Here is a 21,709-nt window from a genome sequence, read left to right on the forward strand (position 1 = left end):
TGAAATATCCTTCAAATTTACATGAGAGTACTCACTACTGTATTTCTTACTTGATGTGTTTCTTAACCAAGCAATATTGTGTTCAGAGCTAAACAAGAGTATTTCACACAGAGAACAATGGGTACTCTAAGACCTAATCCTAGTTTATGGTAACTGTATTATTACTTGAATTATTATCTGCAAATGCATTGCAATTTATGGGCTACTGAATTGATTCTTTTATTTCTTTTTAACAAATAAAAACTGATGTTAGTATGTGAACCATGAATTTTATAGCTACTTGAAGTGTACTTCAGATTCAGAAAAGAAATGGACTAGTAATTAGAATGACCTCATTTTTACTTTGACAATCAAAAACTTATTAAATTAACTTGTTCCAAATAATTCAATGAATTCAGCCTCTGTTGCAGTTGTAAGACGAACTTGACAGACATCCTTGACTCATTGATCTCTGCTGTGATGAGAGTATCAAGCATTCAAAAATAAACTTCTCTCTGCAGATGCCACTGTTAGCAATGCTGGGAAAAGAATTTTAAATCAATGTTATTATGTGAGAATAATGCAACTTCTGCAGAAAACACCCAGAACCTCTATTGCCCATGATTACAAAGCAATCATACTGTGCATGGCTGCAACGTCAGTGCTAGCAGAAGCTGGTATATTGGAAATGCTGTCACTCAAATGAACTATAATTCTTTACCATCATCTTGTTCCCATGGCTTTTAATACTTTATTTGAAGGTCATTGTGGTGTTTTGACCCTGGCTGGACACCAAGTGCTCACCAAACTTGCTCTATCACTCACCTCCTCAGAGAGAGAAGAGATAATGTTGCCCAAAGAAGATGTGAATGCTCCATTACTGGCAGTGTTTGAGGTTAGGTTGAACAAAGCCTTGGGCAACATGGTCTAGTGTGAGGCGCCCGTGCCCATGGCAGGGGGGGCTGGAGCCTGATGATCTTAAGGTCCTTTCCAACCCTGACCATTCTACGATTCTATGATTCTAAATAGCAAGAAGAACAACAGTATTCTCGCCAGATTCTGGAACGAGAACATAGAATGCGCTCAGTAAACTGCAGGTGCAAATTAATCCCAGCACCATTTTCCAAGTTCCATGGCTTCTTCCATCCTCACGGCAGGATGCTGGGTATCCCTTTGAGCTCTGCTGAAAATGGGACATCTTTTTCAACACCAGGTGCTAGGTTGTTGTTAGTGATACTGCTAGATGTTTGCCTTTCTAGCTTATGTCACTCAGTGTAGCACCATAAAAAAAAAAAAAAAAATAGGCTAGCTTTTGTTCATGGGGTTTGTTTCAGAAATGAATGTGTGAAAGGGATTGGTAGCTGTGAGAAACTGGCAATGGTCTGATGTAGCTTAACTGTTCACTGTTTACACAAACTGCTGGCTTATGTGTGTGTGTTTGTAAATCTTAACAAAGAGAGGAAAAGGAACTCTTATATTTTATATTTTATTTAAAAACTAATTTGGGATTATATCCAGATTATTGTTGTGTAATTTTTCATATTAAGAGGTTTCTCAGAGGCCTGTGAAGCTTCTAAAGAAACACAAAATGACACAAGATGGGATAGTGCTATAGGAATTTGTGTCACGCAAACTGCAGGGGCGGAGAAGGCTGTTCCTACCAGCAGCAAAGCAGAAACCTCAGTGACATGATAAAGTAATTTCTAGCTAAGGATTTGTAAGTCCTGCTTAGTCACTAACTTGGAGAATGACTTCAGGTAAAGCATTTTGAAAATTATTAATTAAATGAATATTCCAACATATCTGATCAGACACAGACATCAACATTTGTCCTGTTTGAAAGTGGAATTGTCAATTAGAAGGAAAACCAAAGTGAAGCCGGGAGACACTTAGAAGAGTGCTGCCTGAGGACATTGAAAGACAGAGCTGTCCCAGTATGCATTGACTAATATCTTGTGCTTTGTAAATTGCTGAGGTTGGTGTGCTCACTTCTGACTTAGAATGGTTGGCATAAATTAATCAGTAACTAGTTTTGAATAGTATGTCTTTTGTTATGGATACCACTGATTTCCACCTATTTTTCAGGGGAATCTTATTAGCCAATAATAAGTACTTCTATTGAAAAAGATGTTGAGATGCTCCTGCTAAGATTATTTCTTTGTACCTTATAAAGGATTCATAAGAATTTTCCAGGTGTCCTTTAACACACATAAAAGTGCTATTATCCTTTTGATGTGATCATCATGCTCCTTCTCCCTTTTGAAGACTATTCAGGGAACCAATTATGTATATTGGAGACATTTGTGTGAACTGAACAGAAAGACCCTTTGACAGAGTGATCTTATTTAAAGTGTTAATAGTTTGACTTAAGGGATATGATGCTCTTTTGTCACATGGTGTACATCTTTCTGTTTTGGTTACGTGGTAAAAAGCATGTCTGCACATACAGAAGAGAGCACAGGGAGACAGTGGCTGGCAGGGCTACCTGAACTACCAACTTTGAGGACTCCCTGACCAGACCTCTGCCAGGACATCCCAGGAGAGCCTCAGCCATGGTCCAGGGTGACACCCACAAAAATAAGTCTGGAGCGCCTTTCAGGTGGAGGGGGTCATTGCATAGGGCTATGTGATACGTTACGGGGTGCAGGGGAAAGAGTATTTTGGGATTGTGTGAGATTTATAAAGGGGTGTTTAATGGGGGAGGGAAGCAGATGAATGTAGGTAATTTGGGGAGGAGCAGTCATGAAAAGACAGAAGGATAAGGGGATCAAAAGGGCCAGTTGCAGGTAAACAAAGTTGGTACACTTGCCAAGCTGTACCCTGTACCTGATCAGACATAAATGATCAGCCATTAATGTTCATCAGCCAAAGATCAGCTAGGTGGTATTTAAGATGCTAAAAGAGGTATGGTTTTTTTATGCCTCCAGCAGATAAACTTTTGATGCCTTAATCTCCCTAACACTACAGTGCAATTCCTTAACTATAATATTTCTCCACAAATAAACTACTTCACATTTTTATAAGAATGCATATATCAGTGATGCATAACATTTCTAAAGTCATGATTGTTGAATATTGATATTATATGTTAATGTTGTACATAGCATGATTCCTTACTTTGAAGGACATTCGCTTTCTCTATGAGTGTCAGATCATCAGATGATCAGCAACTTGTGCTTTTTTTTTCTGGAAGAATATAATGAAAGCCTGTTAATATTTTGACTCATTCTTTTTGCATGAAGCAACCAGCTGCAGAAGAGTTCAGATGCCCCAGGAGAGCACATAGTTATCACTGGTGATGGTGTGTTTTAAAGAGAGGACAGAGAATCCACCAGGTATTTATGAGATAATAGTAAGGGATGATGCACATGAAATTAGTTACATGACATTCACGTGGAACTACACAGTTTAGGAAGCTTCAGTTGTCTTGAAGGAAGCCAAAAGACAAAAGCCCACATAATCTTCTTAGAGTTGTTCTAACACCACTGAAAAGGTGAAAATACCTGAGGGCAATGCTGTTTGCATGGCTGGTGTGAAAGGGAAGGTTTCAGTTTGTCGAACATTTATCCTAAGAGATGGTTGGATTTATAAATACCACAGCTTACTTCTCACATGAAAAAAAAAATGAACGGTCATAATCTTCTCAACTGGAGATTAGCTGGACCAACTATGAGGCTATTAACACAAAAACAGAATAGGAAACTTAATAAGAATGCAAATGTGGTATAAACATAAACTCAGGGTGTTGTGATCAAGGTCAACAGATGTGGAAAGAATACATTTTTCAGTTGCTATATGCTACTGCTTGAAGGCAGTAAGCAAGAGGAATTGGGAATTCTCATTGATTTGAAGAAATTTCATATAACTGATATTCCTAAAAGCTGATGTATTATTTTCATGATTAGACATTAAAATCAGTGGTTATTACCCGCTTTAGGATAACAAACTAGGGAAAAGAGGTAATAGGGTATACTGAAGAAACATTACTGTGCTAACTAGCATAGTACAGAAGACTGAAGAACACAGTAAGAAAAATAGGTTATTATAATTAACATTGTAACCTTTACAGACATTTTTAAAGGTCTTATAAAAAGCATCTTTTATTTCTTTTAAACATTATAGATGACTGTTTTCTAACATGAAATATCCTGTCGCCAGTATTCTTTTCTCTGTTTTGGTCATCATTACAGAATAAATATGAATTAATCACCTGGGCTGAATCAAGGTTAGTCATTATGATTATATACAGTCTGGCAGACAAGTGAGTGTTTTCCATTAATCAGAAATAACTGATAAAAATCTACCAAAGGTCCAAAATCATTTGATGCTGCAGTCTAGGCGAGCCCCTTCTGCCTCACTGGTAGACTGAAAGTTGGGAATAAAATACAATATGAATACATGAAATAATAAATAGATACAAAAAGCTTCCTGCTGGAAGTATTGTAAAGAAGAAGCTGAAGGAACCTAACAACATTGGGAAAAAAGCCATGATGGCTGTACTAACAATAATCGCATAATTTTTTAAGGATATGAAAAATATTCAAGCAATATGAATGCACCACATTGCTCATTGATAATTGTCACTGAATATTTCTTGCCTGCATTTTAAAAGTACAATAATGGGCTTATTTCACAGAAAGGTGGTAAAGTACTTTCAGTTTTACCCAAGAAGTTTAAAAACATCCACTGTGACAGACAACTCTGAATTTACTAGGTCTGGATAGAATTCCAGAAGACATAATTGAAGGAATGTCTGACCAGCGGATGTGCATTCTTAAGAAATCTTGGAATAGTGGATAAATTCCAGAAGACTAAACAAATATTTTGTGACATGTCTTAATAGGAAACTTTATCTTTGAAAGAAAAATCAATGAACTGCTTTAATAGTTAACTATTTAAAAATTGAGTAATGTGTATCACTATGTATTTACAGAAAATAGGTTGTCAGGCAAACTTGATTTCATTCCTTAAGATTATAATTGATTATTCAATTATATTCCCTAAGATTATATTTGATTGCTAAAAGGAACTGTTTGGATGTAACATACTTTCATTTTTATAAGTCATTTGGCTATGCTTTGCATCATACCTTTATGACACAGTCAGCACTACACAGTATTGATGAACTAATGAATAACTGATGAATAAATAGTTGTCAAGAGAAAATCACCCCCATGAGGGGTTGTGCAAGGCTTGGGAGTGGGTCTGGCACTATGGGACATCTAATGAGAGCTTAGAATTATACTGTATAGCATGAATTTGTTGGCAAGATACATTCCATCCAAAAAAAAAAAAAAAAAGCAATTGAGAGTGAAGGCTGTAAATGCATAAGACACTTATAGTTCAAATTACATACATTTAATACATACACAAACTTTCAAGTGTCTACCCCTTTCCATGATGTTATGCTCAAGCTTCTACTGTCCCTCAGGGTTCTTACAGCAAGTCATCAGCTTCACAAATCTCTCACTGGGAAAAGCATGGTGAGGGTAAAGTCTTCTGCCTCACTCTGGAGTCCACTTGGCATCATTTTTATGTTTTGCTAAAACCTGGCTGTTTCTCCATTGATCTTCAAGTCAGTGTTACATCCAAATTTATAGTATCTGACGTAAATCTTATTCTTCTTATCCTTTATTTAGTTATTTTTTATTATTATGTAATTTCCATGTCTTATTCTTTGCTCTGTCACCCCTAAAACTGGTTTTGCCCAGCTCTTTAATGTAATGAAGGCTTCATTACTTTGAGAACCAGCAATTGATGATTATCACTCCTTACTGCCAAGTAGCCTGTTGCCTCCTGTGCCTGTACTTTCAAGGCTTCCACTATCATCTTATTTCTGTGCCCCCCTACTCAGAATTTCACACTGGGTCATAGGTAAGTCACTGCATATAGCATAACTACATGTTCTGACTTTTTGTTAGTTACAAAATATATATAACACAATAGCAGTTATTTGTACGACTGTATGAAGCCCAGCAAAAGCTCAAATAAAGTAGTAGTAGTACCCTGGTCATTGAGTAATTTGTTACATATTAAAACAAATCTCCATGCAGGCCAAGACTAGTCCAGGCAAAGCCTGACCCATCCTGTGTTATTAGCTAACACTGAGCCTGTGGTCTGTTACAAGGAATGGCAATTCTCTATCTGCTAGGCTACAAGGCTAAAATAGTGGGCTATAAATTACAAGGGGAAATCACTTCCAATTCAATATTAGGGTTTATATTCACTATGATTTCCATATTTCACATTAGGTTCTGTTTGAGTTTAATAATGTTTGTTTTTAAAGTAAATTATGTAGTTTGTTTCTTCAATAGGAAGAGCAAACTTAATGGAGAGGGTTTGCTTCTTGATAGATTGAGATATTGTTGCCTTTTGTCTTGGAATGCTGTCTTCTGCAAAAAGCAAGCAAGCAAACAAAAATGCCGAAAGGTTTTTGGAACACATTGTCTAACATTGCCATGGCAACATTAAAAAAGCCCTATTAACGTTTACTTGTGTGCAAACTGAAAAAGCAATACTGTTACCTAATGACCTGTCTCAAGTCAGTGTACCATGATTTTGAGTCATCTAAAGAGAAAATTACCATGAAATGTCTTAAAGTCAGTTGTCTGTGATTGCATGGCTGTTCCTGAAACAGAGAAGTTTCAAACTTCAACATTTTTGACAGAGAGGCAGCATATCATAACAGTATGTTCTCTGGTTTGTGTCCATGTACAGTCAAGGTGCTGGGTTTGACCATTACTTGTCTATTTTTTTGTGGTGGAGTAGCCTTAGCTGTCACAGCTTTTATTCTGCAGTATCTTGGTAGATGAGCAATAATTAAATACTCCCAGGTTTGAGTGGTGAAAGAACAATGTTCATTAATATTGGATGCCATTCTCCCTTCTGGTCGGTCAGTTGCCTGAACTTGATTTATTTCAAGCATTGCTGTGTGGAAAGGCAGTCAATTGTTTTTAAACCGTATACCTGATACATTCACTTCTAAAGCTGATTTAGTAACAGCGTATTTTGGAGGATCAGGGACAGCTGCTTATCCCTGCCTAGTAACAAACCAAGTTCTCAGTAGCAGTTCTAGGAATTAAATGGCTATGCTTAAATACGACCCAACAATGTAAAACAAGTAATAAAACTGGCCAAATTAAAAAAAAAAACAACAAAAACAAAAGAACACAAAAACACCCCAAAATCAAAACAAACAAACAAAAAAACCCACACAAAAACAATCAAACCCAAAAACCCATCAAGATTTTATTAAAGTATGTATTGAGAATTGAAAGAAACAAAAAAATCAACATAGAATTAGCATTCATTTTCTGTTCATCTCTCTGTCTTGAAAAGAGAAAAAAATCCATCGGGTTTTGTTACACATTTAGATTTTCTGCACGTAAGTTTTTAACAGCTTGCTTCATTCACCGCAGTTCAGGGAAGTTTTTCATGAAGTTTTTACTGAAGAATAAAGTTATTAAGCTGAGGTGCCATCCCTATCATTCTTTAAATGTCCCTGAATATTCTGTTAAGGAGGTTTTAAGTGGTCTATTTATTCTAAACCACTGTCCTATATAATAACCATGTTATTTTGTCTTGTCGTTCAGAAATCTATCTTTTTTTTTTTTTTGACGTATGTATAAAATAATTATCGCTTGTTACTTTTTTTTTTTAATTTTTATTTTCTTTGTGTCAGTAAATCTTTGGAGTTTTCTTCTGCAGCTCATATGCTTTTTCAGGTATCAGGAGATATCAGATATATTCATCAGAGATACTCTCTACCTGTTGCAGTAGTCATGGGATTAAATGACTCTATACATTTTAATGTCCTATAGCAGCAATGTCATCGTTAGAGTCCCAGATCTTCATCATGAGACTTTTTGGTATAACTGATTGTCGTGGTTTAAACCCAGTCAGGTAATTCGTTCGCTCACTTCCCCCCCTTCTTTCCCTCCCCCTGCTCTCGGAGGGACGGAGAGGAGAATCGAAAAGAATGCAACTCCCACGGGTTGAGATAAGAACAGTTTAGTAACTAAGGTATAACACAAATCACTACTGCTACCACCAATGATAATAATGATAAAGGAAATAACAAGGGAAGAGAATACAACACCTCACCACTAGCCGACCGGTAACTCGCCCCCCCCCAGCCCGACCAAGCTCCGACCGATACCTCCTCCAACCCTGCAGTCTCCCAGCCCTTCCGGCTAACTCCCAGTTACATCCTGGGCATGACGTGCTGTGGTATGGAATACCTCTTTGGTCAGTTTGGGTCAGGTGTCCTGTCTCTGCTTCCTCCCGGCTTCCCCTCCTCCCTGGCAGAGCATGAGGCTCACAAAGTCCTTGGCCAAACCAAAACATCATTGTTATCAGCTCTGTTCCCGAGCCGAAAGTCAAAACACTGCACTGCACCAGCTACCAAGGAGGAGAAACATGACTGCTACTGCTGAACCCAGGACACTGATACAGATCTTCATTATTCTTGCTTTGTTTCTGCTATAGCCTGCCACTTCCTTTTTTCTGCACAACAACTGAGTTGTCAGCGTAAGCGTTTAAACATGACAGAACTCAGTATACCAATATGCTTTAAAATGGTTGTTGACATCTAAGTAACAAAACTCCTTACTGTAGACTGGTGCTTGTCAGTCAGAAGCCGTGGAAGTATTCCATCATCGTCTTCATTTCACATATTCTTGCTGCTGACTCCACACAGTGATTTGTGAAATCCAGCATAACTTCAGAAATCAACAAGTTCTGACTTTTGCTGTCACTGGTGCAGTAGATCAGTTTAACAATGTAATTGGCTTTAAGCAAACAGCCACCTACTGCCACTTAGTAATAGATGTGCAAAGTTAACACTATTGATCTTTGCTAGGTCAAATCAGTGACTGTTTGGCTCAGCTTTTACAGCTTCCCGAATATAAATTGTGCTATTTGATTTGCTTTATTATAAATGTAACAAGCTGATCCTGAGGTGATCAGCTAATCAGTGCTGGTACCTATGCTCATCAGGTTATAAAACTAATTAATGGATACATATAGCTTCCTACTGCTGTTGGTAGCATCGGCTGTTTCCTTTTGGTGCCTTATTTAGCTAAGCATTGAAAAGAGAGTTTTCTACAGATCAGATACAGAAATTAAAATGTGTGTTGCTTCATGTTTAAGAATAGGGCTGTAAATAATTTACTCTTAAGTTCTGTAAAATCTGATTTCGGTAGTAAAAATCTTGTATTTTCATTACTTTAAAGAGCCTTTTCTTTTTACTTCTGGAAAATAAGTGGGGTCACACGGTCATGTTTTGTATACAGTTTCTAGTAGAAGATGGGGTTATTGTTCACTGCATTGAAGTTTGTCCTTCTGACACTCATTTGCTGAAGAGCCTACTCATTTGCTGTTTCTCAGCCTTAAGAACTTGTGAAGACCTTGCAGTATTACTGGAGAGACTGGCAAAATGAATAAGACTTTGGTGGCAGTTAAAGGCAGCAGTACCCTGAGTTGAGTATACCTGGTGCCTTCTTGCAAATATTTTTCCCTCCTAGTCTTATTCTGGGAGCTGAAGCAGCCCATTTGCAATGACCCAATTTCAAATTTCTACTGAAGTAAATTAATTGCATTCTAGTGTGAATGGATATTTACTACCACTTGAAAAAAGTGAGGGCATTGAACTCACTTTTTGTGTAGGAATATTAAAAGCACAAGGCATTAAGTATGCTTCCAAGTTTTCAAACTCTCCCAGGCTGGATATTTTAGGCAACTGGATAGTACCAGGTGAAATAGGAAAGCCAGTTTTCTTTTCTGATTTAGCACAAGTTTCTTGTAAGAATGGGAGCACTTTTCTTTTTTAGAGCAAGAAATACAGTGGTGTTAATTACTTTCTCTATGTCGAAACAAACCAAGAAAAAAAAAAAAGTTTCAGTTGCCAATGTTCCAGTACAGTTCTTGCTTACAGAGTATAATATTTTTTGTGGTGGTGTTGTTTTTACAGAAATAGAGGTCAGTCTATTAATTGCATGCAAAGGTGTGACTGCTGTGCAATTAATATTGGCTGTATGGGTAGTACATTCCATTGAAATAATGTTTTCTGGCAAGCTGCTTTGCCTGCATCACTCCTGCTTGCTTTGACCTCTTTGACTTCTCCATCCTGGGCACTGCCTTAAGAGGTGGCATTAGATTGTGGCTTTTGGGTTGTACCCCTACACGCTTGTACTTTAGAGCATGCTCTTACGGCAGTGAAGATTCTCAGTACCTGATGTAGCTCTGGATTCTTTTGTGGTCATGCTTTTGCATGGGGCTTATATGTTTTTCTGCTAATGAACTGGACTCACCAAGAACACAGGTGATCAGAAATTGTTCAGCATAGAAAGCCCTTACAAATTTTTTATAAGACTTACGTTTTTTTTTTTCTGCCTGCATTGTGATTTCTTCTTTGTTTGCATACAGGATGTAACACTCTCCACATTTTAGTACTGCAGCCTAAATGAGCAGATTGTGGCCTTAAAAACAAACTGAATTATGGCATTTTAGTTTTCTTTATTGGATCACTTATGTCAGGCTTTATGGATCATCAATGTTACAAATTCCCAATGAATTTTGTGTGCATTCTTCACTCAAAGTTTTATTGATTTATCTTCTTCCATTTTTTTTGGAAGATATGGACATAGACAAAATCTCTGGGAACCACAATAAGCTAGACAGACATTCTGCAGCAAAAGTCTGTTATTCTTTGACTCTTCAGATATCATTCTGCTGATTTTGAAGCAACTTCAAAACAATAAATTAAAATAAACATATTCATTTATCTACTATGTAAAATAATAGCTTATATTGAGTGCTATGCAACTTACTAATAAATTTAAATACTTTTCAGTCTTTCTCGAGCATGCAGTTTTCAAATTCTTTTTTTTTATTAAGGCATTTTTGAACATGTTCTTTTAATTTTAGAGAATTCCTTTGTAAGGAAAATGTTAAAATAATTTCAGGCTTCTGTGTAAAAGGCTCTGGGACAATGTAATCACAGCCTTGCAGATTTAAATTAGGATTTAAGGGTAAAACCAAAAATTCCTTTACCTTAAAAAAAATTAGAAATAAAGCACATTGTTGTTCCCATTCTTCCTTTAATGTCTGTTGTTTTTATCTCCCTCAAGAAGTTTCCATTACTTCAAGTGCATGGAAAGCAAAATCAGAAAGCTGAGCACCTGCATTCCAGCTGAGGGAGCAGAAGCTTCTCTTGGAGAAAGAAGGGAAATGAGAAAAATAACCCCATTTATCCTTTTGTTTTGTTTTGTTTTGTTTTGTCCCCCACATTTATTACTAGTTTCACTTGCAGGGCTAACATAAAAATCTTAGTTTAAACTCTGGTTCTTCTGGGAAGATTATTTTATTTTTTTTCATATCATTTTGCCTTTCCTCTCATGATCCCAGCTCTCCCAGTTCTTGTTACATAACTCTGAAGAGTTATAGTCAACACAATTTAAATAACAAAAGGTTACTTTTAGAAATGGTTTGAACTAATTTTTCCTCCATAGTAATATCTCAAGTTCAAGCACAATAGAGGAGACTAGAGGCAAGACTGGAGGGAAGCAAATGGCTATGTGTGTCACTAGAATGAGAATATTTTGCTTTTCCAATGGAATAAAATTGATGATGCAAGATATGAGACATTGAAAACAAAGTATTTAAAAATTAAAGTTTCTTGCAAATGTAAAACTAAACTGGGTCATGGGACTATTTACTAAGGAAGCAAAATTTTTATACTTGGGAAAAGTAGTTTGGCCATAGATGAATTAATGAGTGAAAATGACAAAGTGATACCGTTTTATACATACCTTTTTTGCAACCATCATCAACACACGCACAAAAGATAACAGTGCTGAAAATATTTTCAGTATTTACTTTTTCTGAGGGAAGAGTGAACAATGAAATCAAATATGAAATGAATGATTCACCCAGTTATTTTTAGGAATTTCTATGTATTCCTGAATCTTCCTGGAGTAGCAATGAACTTGCTCAAAAATTAGTGATATGGAATGGTGCAGAATAATTATGAATGATTACTTGTGTTTCTGACTTGGAGGAGATGAGCTATCAAAGGCAGGAATGATGCTTCTGTGGTGTTTCTGGCCTGCACCATTCCTGATGTCTGTCCAGAATACTGACAGGTGACAGGAGACAGTGATTGCTTGTTTCTTGATTAGCTTACTTGTAGAAGATTAGGTGCTGGCAGTAGTTGATGAAGTTGATAGTATCTGCTAAAGATTTATTTAGTCCTAGACAGACTCCTGCATGTTTTAGGACCTTCTGTCAAAGGTGGTGCTGGTCATCTGCATAGTGGGAGGCTCAGCTTTTCATTCTCATATTGCCCGGGGTGATGACTACGGTCCCAGGGGCTACTGCGGGCATTTGCTGTGATTACCAATTAATGAGCTGAATATTTGGAAAGAAGGTACAATTTCTTATCCCACACTCGGATTGTCTTTATTGGACACTCATAAAGCTGTACTATTAATTAGTTAATCTAGGGATGAGATTTAATAGTGATATGAATATAATTAACAAACACTGATAGTATTTCACTGAAATATTCACTGTTTCAGCCTTACATCCTCATTGTGATGCAGAATTGATCATTATTACCAGATGTTAATGTGTTCTGGGTATATCAATGCTAATAGAGATAACGGTTTAATGAGTATATGCATACTGAAGATACAGACTATTTTCCAGGAGTATTTTTTGCACAGAGTGGGTTTGTTTAAACCTCAGGTTTAAAGACACCAAGTTAACTCTATATATGACAAGCATACATTAAAAAACATGTTAGCCCAGTATGAGACTGGTCAGGTCTGGAGTAGTTTATGTATGCGTTCAAGACACTGTACCTGCTCTAGTCTCAGAAATTAGCTAGGGTGCTGACAATTCCTGCATTGCAGTGTGTCCTAAATATGATTGCAGATTTTGATAGAAGCAGCAGCTGAGGACCACCATGTGACTGGTTCTCCACTGCATAGGACAATGTGTTCACATGATGCATTTGACAGTAAAGCAATTAGAGTTAAGGAATGGCTTAGGTATGTTCTTGACTAGAGAGTTAGCCAAAGCAGTGATACTGAGTCATTTCATCATTTTATAATTTCATCATGTGGATTTTCATGTTTTCCTTATTAGAAAGAACAGTTAGAGTACTAGTTCTGTAATTTAGCTGGAACTCATTGAATTTGTCTTTCATTGCTGATGAACTCCACACAGTTTCTGTACTCTCTTTACATCAAGCCAATGGAAAGGAAATCCTCTTTACCTCAGTATGTAACTTTGATGGATTGTATATGTCATTATAATTACATATACATATACATATAAATATACATATTATATTATACATATACATATTATAAATACATATACACCTACATATATAATTTGAGCTGCTGGTTTAGATCTAATGGGTGATGAAGCAGCAGATCTGACAAAGCACTTACACATTAGGTTGCGTCACACTGGTCACACTGTGGCAGTTTTCTGTCTGAACAGAGGATAACCTCTTCTGGATGTTATTTTGTCTGTCATTGAGACCATGGAGGATGCATGATGGGATCAAGAAACCTGGGCTCATGGAAACCCAAAGAATTACTATCTAAAATTGTAGAATCACCAAATTCCTAAATGTCCTGATTTCCATCGCTGTTGTTCTTATGTATAATTTATATAAACATTCCTATTTTTCCTTTTCCCTTCAAAGAAGCAGTTATCTATAGTTGTGTAGTGAAATTGAACCTGTACTACATGGAATAAATGTCTGGAAAAAGGCTATCACTGGAGTGGGATTCAGTTGGTGTTTAAATGTAGATGTCTACTGGTGGCCATATTCCAGTGAGTCAGTGAAGATACATTCTGGGAAACAATTTGTCCCTTTAGAGGGCAGTCACATAGTGGCTTATCACCTGAATTATGCTCCACAATCTGTATTTTCTCAATATCTATTAATTATAACAGGGGCTTAGGCAGCCTATGTGCCTTCAGAAAATTCAGTGGAGTTTTTAAATTATGAACTGAATATTATCCTGTATGTTGAGGACCTATTATCCTGTGGTGAATTTTGGTCTGGGGTCTCCTGGTCTATCATTGGGTTCTTTCCAGGTGGGCTGTAAAGTCCTTCTTATCTCTCCGATTGTTGCTCCTTGATAAGGATGCATCTCATTTATCTTCCAATTTGCATTAGCCTTGAGGCTTTCATTTACATAACTAAGCACAGGTTGTTAGGCCTAAGGCTTCAGCAGCTTCAGGTACACATGCTAAGCAACTATTCATGCTAAGGAAGGCCACCAAGTCAAAAGAGCTCAAAGGATTCAGCTAACTAAATTCACAACACTACTTTATTCCATGTTACTGGAAAACATTCTGTTACTATGTGGGTTATTAGCTGTGGCTTGCAGATGTTATTTTTCCTCCTTCCACCTTGACCAACATGAACTGTATCTACCTACTTTTCATTTACAGCTTTGCTAGAATAATAACTGGGAAGTGCTACGGGATCACTTTGCGGGAATTTTAAATTTGCTGACTTTTGCTGACACCCTGCAGCTAAATCTCTAATACCTACAGGTATCTCTGTTTATTTTGCACAGTGATGGAATCAGCTATGTCACTTTCTCCTCCTTTTCTCTCTGCACTGCAGATATGCAATGAGCTGACACACAGTACACTGCTAGTATTTACAGAGGTGCCTTAATAGGAAGTTCAGATTCAACTGCAGACTTGTGCTCCGGTGTGGCACATGCCTGCAACAGCCATAGAGCCCAGAGGCAGTTTAAATGCAAGCTAAATGTGAAGGCCAGAGATGCTCACAACTCTGTATTTAAATCCACAGAAACACTGCAGATGCAAAATTAGGTCTCTGAACAGATGATCACTGGAGATTTCTCTGAGTTTGTTCTTCTGATGTTGAAGAGCAAGTAGCTGGTGTAACAAGTATAAAAGCCACTCCCCAAGTCACTTTTGGAATTAATCACTGCTGTTTCAGTTCAGATAACATTTACCCATTCAAAATTTATATTGCACCTGTCACTTTTATTGGGAATTTAATTTTAGATCAGAGGATCTTATGTTCACATGATTTATGAGTGCTTAATTTTTTCCGAAAAACTGGCTTCAACAAAAAATATTAATGTAGAGAAGCTGACGCTATTCCTCTGAAAATGATGAAACTATCTGTTCAGCATGTGAAACAAATGCTCTGCCCACCTTTTTGCTTTATTTATATTCTATTTAAACCTTGCTTATTTCAATCCTGTGACGGAAGCCATCTATCTATAGAAAAGTGTTCTCATTGTAAAGATGTTCTCCATCAGGTCTTTCAATGGAACTACTTTAATTCTTCTGTCTATGGACTTCTATTCCCATTTAGTTCATGACTGTAATGTAGAAGTTCACTGTGTGTATTTTTCCCACTTTCTTTGTCCAGGTAACATATAAGTCTAATTCACTTTGATCATGACTTCATTATATCTGTCTATGCAAAGAGCAGATGTCACAGCTGCTCCTGTCAATATTTCCTTCTTGCAGGTGATGAGTCAGTGTCCCTGAAATGCCAAGACTTTGGATTTGAGAGTCACTGACCAATTGGATAAGCGTGTAAATAATTGGTGTTCTTTGGTCTATAGCTGAGCCCCCTCCTGCCAAAAGCCAGTCCAGGATTTCCAGAAGTAGGTTTCAAGTTTATCCCTTTCTTTTCAAATCTTGGTAATTTCAATTTAGTTTTGTCTTTATCTCACAGGGAAATAGATCTGTTCAGATGATGAGCAGCTAAAATAAAGACGTTTTGCTGTGACCAGTTTCTATGCATGCTGTACACTTAACAGTTATACTTCAGCAGTTCAGGAACAAGTTTCTCATAGGTAGAATGGTTTCTTTGTCCAGTAAACTAGAATTTTTTCAATAAAGAGGATTTTTTTTTTTTTTTCCATTTAGTGAAATTAGTATATTGGAAATACAATGAAAGATTATGGAAAACTCCCATATTGCTTATAGAGTAACTAATTTTGTATTGGCTATTTTATGCTTACACATGAACTATTTCCCCACACTTCAGACTTCTAAAGCACTAGGATAGAAACAAATGTAGTTGTAGATTTGGATATATGATCTTCCAGTCAGTTTAGTCGTATTCACATTAAAGGTCTTTGTAATTTGCTTATTGTCTACAAAATTTTATCTCCTGGGAAGAAATTTTGTTAACCTTGTCTATATAATTAAATTTTGTGGAAAAAGCAGTGGACAAAATAGCAGATAAAAACATATGGGTTTTTTTTAGGAACACAGTGTATGTTTAGAGAAAATTCTACAGGAAAATAAATTGCATGGATAAATCATTAACAGCCAAGACAGGTGTGCACTGAGTGAAACACATCTTTACTGGCTTTAACATTGCTTCTTTCACTGCATACTGTCAATGTATGGTTCAGGTATTAAACCTGTAGGAAGAAAACATGTTGTCATAGAATCATAGAATCATAGAATAGTTAAGGTTGGAAAGGACCATAAGATCATCTAGTTCCAATCCCCCTCACACTAGACCATGTCACCCTCACACTAGACCATGTCACTCAAGACTCCATCCAACCTGGCCTTGAACACTGACAGGGATGGAGCATTCACAGCTTCCTTGGGCAACCTGTTCCAGTGCCTCACCAACCTTACAGTAAAGAACTTCTTCCTTATATCTAACCTGAACTTCCCCTGTTTAAGTTTTAACCCGTTACCCCTTGTTCTATCACTACAGTCTGTGATGAAGAATCCCTCTCCAGCACCCTTGTAGGCCCCCTTCAGATACTGGAAGGCTGCTATGAGGTCTCCATGCAGCCTTCTCCAGGCTGAGCGATTGCATCTGAATGCAAATGTCCCACAGGGAAAAATATGGCTTATCTTTAGCCTTTCTGACTCCAGTAATTTATTTTGTAATTTGAAAGTTTAACGTAGCTTATGTTTAGTTTAGGCTGTTTCCCTGTAATTTACTCTAAAATATAGATGCAATAAGGCAAAAAAAAAAAAATTCTTGCAAGAAATTTTCAGAAAAACTACAGAATGTTTGAGATGGGAAGGAACCTCTGGAGGCTTCTGGTCCAACAGTCCTCATCAAACAGGGTCACCTAGAACGTGTTGCCAGGGCCATGTCCACATGACTTTTGAATGACCAGATGATTCCACCACCTCTCTGGGTAGCCTGTGCCACACTTGATAAATTTTTTTCCTGATTTTCAGAGGAATCTCCTGTTTGTGCTCATTTTCCTCTGGTCCTGCCACTGGGCATCACGGAAAAAAGCCTTCTGTCTGTCTTTGTTGCACCTTCCCTTCAGGTATATATAACATTCTACCTGACCCTTCTCTAAGCTGAACAGTCCCAGCTCTCTCAGCTTTTCCTCACATGAGAGATGCTCCACTCCTTTCATCATCTTCTTGCCCCTTCAGTGGACCTTCTCCAGTAGCTCTATTGCTCTTAAATATCTGTCCCTTTCTATCTAGCACTGTATCTATCAAATTTGTCATTTTAGTCAGGGTATGTTACTTTAGTGTTGCAGAAGGTTACAATGAGCTTTTGTACGTAGTTTTGTTGTTTTGTTTTTTTTTCTTATTCACATTTACATACAGAAAGAAGCACACTGTAACTAGAAAAGAATTTTCTTGTGCTCCTTTCTTGATAGTTTTACCATGCTTTTTCTGATTCTCTGTCATCTTACATACCAGCTTGGTCTGTGTGCTGTTATGCACGAGTATAGGGTTTGCCGGCAGATGGGAAGCTGAAACTAATCTTGCACTTTTCTCTCAAATATACCAGTGCAAATCCTGAACTAATATGGACTCTTTGGGGCTACAGCAGTTCTCTACTGTTTGTACTTTACATAATCATTGGTGTAAATTCACATGGACTATATATTTATCTTTTACAGGATTCCATCATGTTTTAACTGTAATTGTGCTTATTAAAAAAAAAAAAAAAAAGACCAAAAACCAAAAAACTCCACATATAAAGTTTAACAATATATATTATTTATATATGGGAATACTGAGAATTCAAAATCAATCCAGTAGCCTATTTCACTCATTTGCTCTAAAAATGCTAATAAATAGCTCTACAAGTACAGAGATTTCTGGGAATGAGTGACTAAGAAGAATCTTATGGGAAGGTTAAGTTATTTTTGAGGGATAAAGACTACACTAGTAAATACATATCTAAAATAAAATATAAAGGTTGAGATTGTTATAGGGTCTGGCAAGCAAATACACTTATGATTTTGGTTAGCAGATTGTTCTCTGCTGCTTCTATCATTTCCAAAAGTTTTTGCTGTTAGCAAAAGAATTATGAGACTGTTGTCCATTCACCACATAAATTATCATCACTTTGGGCAAGAAATGAACATGTGCCACATGAAGAAACTTGTCCTTCCTAGATATCTTTATCAGCACATGCACATTGCTTTCCCCTCCCTTCCCTCTGTTGAAACCAGCTACAGTTTTGACAGGGAAATGGTACACTGCATTAAATGAATGCATTCCACACCCTGGGCATTATCTGATGCAGCTCCAGCAGGACTGCAGTATATCATTTTTGCAAGGCATGAAGCTGGTAGAAGCAGCTGGTAGAATACCAGCTTCAGACTCTCGTTTCTTTCCCCTCCTTCCCAACAGCATATTCTGTGCATGGCTAGCTATCTCTTGATCTTGCACTACGCTTAAGATGTAGGATACATTCCAAGGCCCACATTTATGACCATGGTTCTGGAATTCTCCCACCTTTGGGCAGTCCACTTGCCAAGCAGACTCTGTGTGGGTTAGGCCTGGAAGAAGAGCTGTCAGTACACTAAAGTGTGGCTGGTGTACCAGGCTATCCTTCAGAAAACAACAGGACACAATTCTTTCTGTGTGGAAGGTTCTGGGTCAGGAAAGAGTAGGACAATTTGCGTGGTCAGAAGAACCTTTTATAAAAGTTCCCTAGGACTTTGGACCAAGCAGTGCCTTACATGGCTGCTGCCTGCAGATCCAGGCACACAGAACTGTCCACAGCTGACAGCCTGGGCATGATTCACTTCTGTAAAACTAGGCTTCTAGCATCATTCAGCATGCCTTCAAATGTTCTGCAGCTTCCAGTACAAAAGATACAAGTCTTCTCCAAGTCATAGAATCATAGTATGGTTAAGGTTGGAAAGGACCATAAGATCATCTAGTTCCAATCCCCCTCACACTAGACCATGTCACCCTCACACTAGACCATGTCACTCAAGACTCCATCCAACCTGGCCTTGAACACTGACAGGGATGGAGCATTCACAGCTTCCTTGGGCAACCTGTTCCAGTGCCTCACCAACCTTACAGTAAAGAACTTCTTCCTTATATCTAACCTGAACTTCCCCTGTTTAAGTTTTAACCCATTACCCCTTGTTCTATCACTACAGTCTGTGATGAAGAATCCCTCTCCAGCATCCTTGTAGGCCCCCTTCAGATACTGAAAGGCTGCTATGAGGTCTCCACAAAACGTCCCCAATTTCCTCAGCCTGTCTTCATACGGGAGGTGCTCCAATCCCCTGATCATCCTTGTGGCCCTCCTCTGGACTTGTTCCAACAGTTCCATGTCCTTTTTATGTTGAGGACACCAGAACTGCACACAATACTCCAAGTGGGGTCTCACGACAGCAGAGTAGAGGGGTAGGATCACCTCCTTTGACCTGCTGGTCACATTCCTCTTGATGCAGACTAGGACATGGTTGGCTTCCTGGGCTGCGAGCGCCCACTGAAGCCGGCTCATGTTCATTTTCTCATAGACCAACACCCCCAAGTCCTTCTCTGCAGGGCTGCTCTGAATCTCTTCTCGGCCCAGCCTGTAGCTGTGCCTGGGATTGCTCTGACCCAGGTGTAGGACCTTGCACTTGGCTTGGCTGAACTTCATACGGCTGGCGTTGGCACACCTGATAGTGTCAGGGTTCCACTGGCTGGCATCCTGTAGCTGAACAGAAGTTGAATAATTACAGTAATTTTCCCTCATTTAAATGTTTAAAATATATACTGTATCAGTAAAATTAATACTGTATCAAATGTGAAAAATCTTGAAATTCCTGAAACGCTTCGAAGTTAGAAATTCCTAATTATAATAAAGTATCTTTAGACTACTAAGTGTGATAGTCTTATTTCATATAGTGATCTAACCTTGAGAAATCATTTATTAGGGTATTGCAATAACAACTACAACAACTGTTTTTTAATCAGTTTTTCTACCTCTCAGTAATGGTTTACTTTTTTTTTTTTCCCTGAGAACATAAATTTCTGCAGTACAAGGTCATTATCATTAACATTAAAAGCTCAGCTTACAAAAATAAATACAGCAACAATTTCTGTCTTTACCATGTCTACATTCTTCACCAAGACTCCCTCCATAGTCTTACAGTAGGGAACCTCTAATGTTCCCTGATTTTATCTCCCCTTTCCCGTCTAGATCTGTGTTTCTGAGGGATCAGAAGACATCATTATTTTATAGTAATGACTCCCATCCAGGGCATGGTCTACTCCCTTTCACCTTAAAGGTGTTCTTCCTGGGGCATTTTTCAGTGGAATTACCACAGCTTTGAAGTGTAAAATAGAGAAAACATTAAGTCCAGCCCAGAATGGGTAAAGTGAACTGGCTTCTAACCAGTAACTTAAAATAAAAAAAGGGTAACTATTTGCTTCCTCCTTTGAGAGCAATGTTTCAGTAATATAACAATTTCTTATATCCTGATTACTGCTGGGCATCCCTTCCAATAGGAGACAACTTGAATTTAGATAAAAGAAGTTGGACAGCTCTAGTTTTTATAGGTAGAGTGCTGGGCAAAAGGAAAAAAAAAGCCCACAAGCATCTGCAAAGTGCATCTGTGCATCTGTGGTTCCTCTGTGGGTCCTCTTCCCAATGCTCAAATGTCCTTTCTGGGACATCTGCTACTAATGACCAAAAAAATATCACCAGGTTTTAAGTTGCCTTTTTCAGAGGATTCCAGGAGTGGTTTTCACACTTAATTAGGATTTTTATCTGATCAGTTTGGGGTTTTTTACCCTGTGAACATATTTCACAGTCCACACTTGTATTAATATCAGTTATATACTGCATGAGCAGCTAGTGTAACCACCAGATCTGTCATTTTTCATTCTCTGCTTGAACTGCTTTGAAATTTGTAGCCTTTACTGCACCTTTTTTTAATGTTTAGCTTTTATGTTGAATATCTGTCTGACCCCTATCATTTTATCAAAATCAGACATAAAAGAGCCATCTCAATAAAGAAAAATACAGCTTGAGGTTTAGGTAGCTGTTTTTCACAAATGAACTTGTATGTAATACAATTACCTTTAGACAGTTTTTCCTAAATATTATGAAATGATCTGAAATAATTGCAAAATCAGTGATGGAAAATTGGTGGCATTTTAAAGTCATGGAATTGCTTTTTAAATGAATGTTCAATGTAGTACCTTTGTTCCTACAGGCTACAAGCACTGAGCTGAAACTAATGACAGTGAGTTACCAATGGCTTTAGTTGACAAGTGAAGATTTACTTAATAGTGTAATAGAATTGGAACGAGCAATATATATCATTTTATCTGCTCGTTTGCAATCAGCACTGGTTTTTTTTCTGTCTAGAAGGCAGTATGTTCAAAGAGGGAAGATAACTGACTTATTTCCAGCTTTGCCAATGACTTCTGCTTGGTAAGTCACTTAACCTCTGTGTCTGAGTCT

The sequence above is a fragment of the Pezoporus wallicus genome, unplaced genomic scaffold (assembly GCF_028554395.1).
Source record: "Pezoporus wallicus isolate ANWC-B61680 ecotype Strahan unplaced genomic scaffold, APGP_CSIRO_Pwel_v1 contig_747, whole genome shotgun sequence".
Lineage (NCBI taxonomy): Eukaryota > Metazoa > Chordata > Aves > Psittaciformes > Psittacidae > Pezoporus > Pezoporus wallicus.